Source organism: Oryx dammah, unplaced genomic scaffold (assembly GCF_014754425.2).
Source record: "Oryx dammah isolate SB20612 unplaced genomic scaffold, SCBI_Odam_1.1 HiC_scaffold_11, whole genome shotgun sequence".
Taxonomy (NCBI): Eukaryota; Metazoa; Chordata; class Mammalia; order Artiodactyla; family Bovidae; genus Oryx; species Oryx dammah.
The window spans coordinates 36139540-36146117 of NW_024070195.1; positions in this window are offsets into that span (position 1 = coordinate 36139540).

The window sequence follows — 6578 nt, forward strand, 5'->3', positions numbered from 1 at the left end:
GACATGGACAGGGTTATGCTGAGCTCATCAACAGAAGGAGCCCACTGGTGGGAGGAAGGACTCGAGACGGACTGTAGAGAAGAGTGCGTGCAGGAGTGGTGGTGGGTGTGCGGTTTGAGGAGGCGGAGCTCTTAGGGAGCCCCAGTCTGAGGGGAGACACAGCCCAACCAGGCCCTGATAAACGCTGGGGAATTCACCTAAAGGGAAGGACACGGTCCTTGCCCCTGAAGAACACCTGTCTTATTTAGGAGACAGATACATGAAAGGTTTTCGATTCTCTATGATAAATGCTGGAGCCAAGATGAACCCACAGTTCTGGGGAGAGCGCTGGAACGTTCTCTGCAGGAGCTGGCCTGCCTCTCCTCTTGGCTCATGCACCCTGCCTCTCCGTTTTGCTGTGGGGTCTTGAAAAAAGATAAACAGAAAGAACCTCGGTGTTGAATGTAGAATATGTTAACCTCTGTAATGACGTTTTTATGACTTGTTCAGTAACAACTCTGAGACATGTCCTATCCAGTCTCCCAAAGCTCCCCAGCGCGATCAGCCCCCCACAGTAGTTGCCCACGGTAATAACTCACTCCCTATATGAGCTTTCTTCTCTTTCTTATTTCCTCTTTTCTTTGTGGGTACTTTCTGAGGTTATTTCCCCAATGGACTATTTGTCCCCACATCATTGTCTCACAGTCTGTTTCTGGAGAACTCAATCCAAGACCCTTGAGGTGAATGTCTCTCCTTCTCTGACCAGCTAGAGAAAAGATCATATAACGAAGAGATGAGGGTACCGACCTGGGAAAGACATGAAGATGCATCTTATTGTCACTATTTTTTCAGCACCTGACATGGTACCACATACAGGAGGGGTGGGCAGATGCTCAGAAAGTATTCCATTGATTGACCTAACTCAAGTGCATTCTGTCATCAACTTGCTGTGTGACCCTGGGCAAATCACTTTACCTCTCTGAGTCACTGTCACCATCTTCAATGAATGGATGACAACATTGCCTATTTTAGAAGAAGGAATGAGACAATAGCTGTGAATAAGCCTTGTGATTCTAATGCCCTCTCAACTGTAAGAGGGGGAGATTAGAGAACTGCCTCTTAGCCTTGGGGCTCCTTTTCAAAGCATCTAACTAGGAACATTTTAGTGGCTAAAAAACAGCATCAATTTTCTCATTGAAATTCTTTTATTCAACAAAGTGAATAATCTTAGTGAAAGGAATATGCATTATGTTTTCTGTAGGATTCATTAAAGTCATTTTCATTTTGACTTAAAAACACGCAGTGTCTGAATATTTAGTCTGAAATGGCTCTGTGCAAAAAGAAAGGCTGTTCTTCACCAATCTTCATTCGATAGCCGAGAAAATGGGCGAAGAAAGGCTGTGTCTTTCACAGGGCCACAGGCTGCTTAGAGAAATTCATGAATTCTGCAGAGCCTTCATGGGCATGGGTTCCAGTCACGCCCTGTGCTGGGTGTGGGTGTGCTGCGGCCCTGCTGTCATGGAACTCTCAGTCTCCTGGGGCATGGAATGAAAGGAACAGTCACACTAAGGGTTTAACAATAAGTCCTATGATAGAAAACGTATGTTTCTCTAAGAATCAAAGCAGTGGAGCTGGTGCAAGTGGATGATGGAGAAAGTACCCAGAAGAAAGTGCTACCTGAGCTGAAGTCTGAGACATTATCTGAGGAAAAAAATCAAGGCGAGATTCCTAGAGGAGAGAGCATACGCAAAGGTCCTGTGGCCCGAGGTGGTACAAAGTGGGCTTGACGAAGTGAAAGGAGAGCCTTAAGGCCACAGTGTGGAGAGTGAGAGGTGGAGTGAAGAGACATGGGGCTGCAAAGGTGGGCCGGGAAAGGCCACTGGGTCCTTAAAGGCTATCGGCATTACAATCAAGAGGGGAATCCAAGTTTTACTCATTTTTCCTTCGTAATACCCCACATTGTATTATGAAAAAACAAACATGCAGATAAGATGCGTAGTGGACACCGTATAACAACCATCTTGATTCTACACTAGCATTTTGCTCTATTTGTTTTTTTCACATATCTGTTCATCTCTTATCCATATTTTTTGTATAACTGTTAATATTTTATTATATATGCCTTAATTCTTTCTAATGGAAAAAATAAAACCTCACAGATAGAATTCTACCTGAGCCCTAACCCAGGTCACAATCTCCTTCTAGTTTAGCCAGTGGGGAACCCCAGTATGAGATTAGAGAGTGGGAGGAGAGAAAGGATGGTATTGCCTTATTCATCTCTTGATCCACCTTATATTTTCTGCCATTCAAAGTGGCAGACACCAGCCCTAAACACTTCAGCCTGTACCGGGAGCCAGCGTGAGGAACTCCGCCCTTGACAAAGGTCATGAGGAAGGAGGCTCGGCATTACGCAAAGGCGAGATCGAGCCTCAGGAAACCCCCTGTTCCCGAGCATCTACCCCCAAAACCGGAGTCTGTTTTATGCTCTCACCTACACCTCTGACTTTACGGGGGGCTCTCCCCCATCACCATTTCTCTCAGAGAAGGAGTTAACTCGCAGCTCCAGTTAATAAAAATTCCTGGGCATGACAAGAGTGTTTCAACTTACAAACTCCTCTGAAGGTTCTCTAGCCTACCTGAACAGGTTCGTCCAGCCACATGTGATTGTTTACAGCCTCCCAACTGTGAGAGGCATGAGATGCTTTAAACTTTCTATATACGGACTCTTTTGAGAAGTTAGAAAATTATTAGTATTGTATAGTAGATTGATTAGAAATTATATTGGTGAAGGGTTTTTCATTTGTTGAGCCAATATTTGCGGCTAAATCTCCATATTCCTTGCCCCTATAATGAATATAACTAGCATATAGGAGAAATAAGTATTAACCTTTAAGATTAATCATGTTAACCTTAGGTTAAGTAAATTCCTTTCTTGATTGTAACCCACTACACACTCACCCTATAGGAATGCAACTTTATTTGGAGGGTGGTGCTTGGTTTAAGAAAAAATCACCCCTGGAAAAAATAAGCTTTTTGGTTGACTGATCATTATCAGAAAGGGCCATAAAATGTCAGCAGGCCTCATGGCCAGAAGATGATGTAAAACCCATAAGACCTTTGTATAATTTTATATGAAGCACCTGATTGTGACAAGGGTCAGGTCTGCTGAGCCTGCGTGACTCTGTATTCATCCCTATGTATAACAAAAAGTATATAAGCAAACCTGAAAAATAAAGAAATGGGATCAGTTTCTGGAAAGACTGATTCCCCCGTGTCGTTCTCTCCCCTTCTGGCTGAATTCCTATCTGGTACGTGGGTACTCACCAAGCCTGCTAATTTTGCCTGGGCTTCTAAGATCGGACTGGGGAGGCCTCAGTGCCTCCTCTCCTTCGGGAGAATGGAAAGATGCCTGTGGCCTACGTAGGTGGTGATTGGTATTCCACGTAAACCAAGTTATTCAGCCTCCTTTTCTCCACTAATCTTCCTACTACACTATTCCTTTCTAGTCTCTCTTTATACTTCTAATTAAATAAGTTCTTTCCTAGGACGCCTACTCCGTCTCCCCTTCGAATTACCCTGGATCCACCGGGGCTGGACCCCGGCAAGCCTGCATATCGTAAACAGCTGAGTAACCCAAATTCTTACCAAGATACAAAACATTCCATCGCTCTAGAAAGTTCCTTTGTTCTCCTTCAGTCAATCCCTGCCTCAAACTCCCAGGCAACCACTGTTCTGATATTTTACACCATACATTAACTTTGCCTATTCTAGAACTTCATGTAAGTGGAGTCATTCAATATATCCCCTTTTTAGCAGTGCTTCTTTCACTCCACATATTTTTGAGATTCATCCATATTGTTGCATGAATCAACAGTTGATTCCTTTTTGTTGAATACCATCCAGAGGATGTGAATTTCACAATTTGGTTATCTACTCTGTTGTTAATAAAATGTGGGTTGTTTTTCAGTTTTGAGTGATTATGAATGATGGTGCTATAAATGTTTTTGTACAAGTCTTTTTGAGGATGTGTGTTTTCATTTCTCTTGGGTAAATTCTAAAGAGAGGAATTGTTGGGTCATAGGGTTTGATGTCAGTTTCATTTTACGAGAAATTTGTGGACCTTTCCCAAAGTAGCTGTACTATTGTGCATTCCCACCCCAAGCACCAGTGAGTTCCAGTTGCTCCAATGCTCATCAGCACTCCGTGTTGTTAGTCTCTTTCATGTTTTAATTGGTGGGTGTGTGGATGGCTCATTATGGCTTTTATTCATATTTCTCTCATGGTTAACGATGCTGAGTCCTTTTTCCTTGTGACTTTTGGTGAACTATTAAACTCCTTTGCCTTTTTTTTTTTCTTAAAGTAGATTGTTTATCTCCTAATTATTGAGTCTTAGGAGTTCTTTACATACATCCTATATCTACATCCTTTGTCAGACCTAGTGATAATTATTTATCCAAGAAATATTGCAGTGCCACCACTACACGCCAGGCAATGTGCTCAACTAGATGGCATGGAACGTGCCTCGTGGAAAGCCACAGGCTGGGCCTCCTGACCACTAAGCCCACTGCTCTTCCTACTAAACTCAGCTTTTCCTTCAGGGGACAGCTCTGGATTCCATATGTCCCCAGGGTCCTGAGCTAAGCAGGATGACCTGGTTTTGAAACCCAGCTTGGCCGTTTACTTGTTGTGTGACTGGGAGCAAGTCACCTAATTTCTCTTAGTCTCAGTTTATACTCATCTGTAAAAACAGAATTTCAGAAACCCCTACCCCTTGGATTACTGTGAAGTTTAAGGAGGCGAAAATACCAGGTGTTAAGTAAGCCTACAGCCATCTTGGCCTCCATTCTCTCCTTTCCTTGGTGACAAGACACTGTCCTAGCTCTCTGTGACAGCAAGGTGTGTTCTGTCCTTGCAGGACTCTAATGCAGAAAAGCATTTAGTTTAAAAATGAGATGTTATGAGGACTTCCCTGGGGGCCTAGTGGTTAGGATTCTGGGCTTTCACTGCCATGGCCCAGGTTCAATCCCTGGTTGGGGAACTGAGGTCCTGCAAGCCATGGGGGCACAGCCAAGAAGAGAGAGAAAGAGAGGAATGTTATGATGGTGCAAACAAAGTGATGGGTACTTACTCTCCCCCTGCTGCATGCATAGGCCCCTGCTTTTCAGAATTGATGAGGTTTTCTGAGTTTGCTAATGGAATGTGTTTCAATGAGCTTCCTGATTTCCCTCCATCAGCAAACAGCTGGAGGAGAAGCGCACTGGCGTGAGAGTGAGACTCCGGCCTGGCTGGGTCTCTAACCGGTCGTGTACCCCCCGGCAAGTTCTCTCACCTACCTCCTGCACACCCTTCCTTGTAACATGAGAAGGTGGGACAAAGGGATTTCTAAGGTCTCTTCCAGCCAATAATTCTGTGCTTGTGAACTTCTTTTGCCCCTGGCAGAGGCTGTACCACAGCTGGAAGACATTTATAAACAGAATCAGCTGTCAACAAGCATGAGCTAAGCATTTTTGTGCGTTCTTATATTTGGGGGGAGGCACAAGCAGGCTCTGAGATGTGACATCACCACGCAGAACCTCAATCACACCTAGATTAAACAAAAGAAAAGTGTCAAAAAGAAAGATATTAGTCCTTAGAAAAACGAAAGCAAAAACAGCCGTGCGTTACTTGGATGCCTCTGTGTTTCTTCTCCTTCAACCAACTTCTTAACCATGAGAAACTGATGATTCTTTTGATTCATCCAATTGATTAGAAGGTTGGGGCTGGTTCACCTTCCCCTTTCATTTCTGCCTAATTAGAAGACATGCCTCTGTTGACGGACACCCCTTCCCTGTGAGGGTTTCTGGAAGTTTTTTTTTTTCTTCCCCAGAGTTCTATATGGACGAGATGAAAGCCGCATCTCTTCTCTAATTTACTAATTTGGTAAATCCGAAGCTTCGTGAGAAGGCTTTATGCCAGCTGTGGTGGAGCAGGTTGCAGGCTCATGGGAGCAACAGGAAATGGGCTGGCAGGGCTGGGAGGGGCCGGGCTGGGAGCCGCTTCAGTCACCAGCCACTTAGGAGGCTGCATTCTCTCGTGCTTCAGAGCTGCCAGAGCTGCCAGAGCTGCCTGGGGCACATTGCTTCACCTCTCTGAGCCTCAGTTTCCTCATCTGTAAAATGGTGGCAGTGTCAGTTTGAGAGCGAAGTGGTTGGTGGGTATGAAGCAGTCAGTGTTGGACGCTGCATGTCGCAGATTCTGCGTTCCCGTTAACTTTAGGGCTGTCATTCACCACAGGGCGGGGAACTGTCTGGGAAGCCACAGACACGAGAAGGTCCCAGATTCCGGCCATCGGGACCTTGGCAAGGGGACCCGTGCCTAGACACACAAGTGCAGCCTCAGGAGCCTCCTCTGTCCTTTTCTCTTGGGATGCTCTTCTGGATTTTCCCAGAGGCTCTGTCCTCCAGGGACAATGTCCCCAACATCCTTTTCCCTCTGAAGCTCCTGGTCTCCATTTATATGTAAATTGGACGTCTGAGTTCAGAGGCCACAGTTTGTTGGATCTGGCTTTTACATTTCAAGGGAGGCAGAAGAAATACCACCATGGAGAGGGATGCAATTTT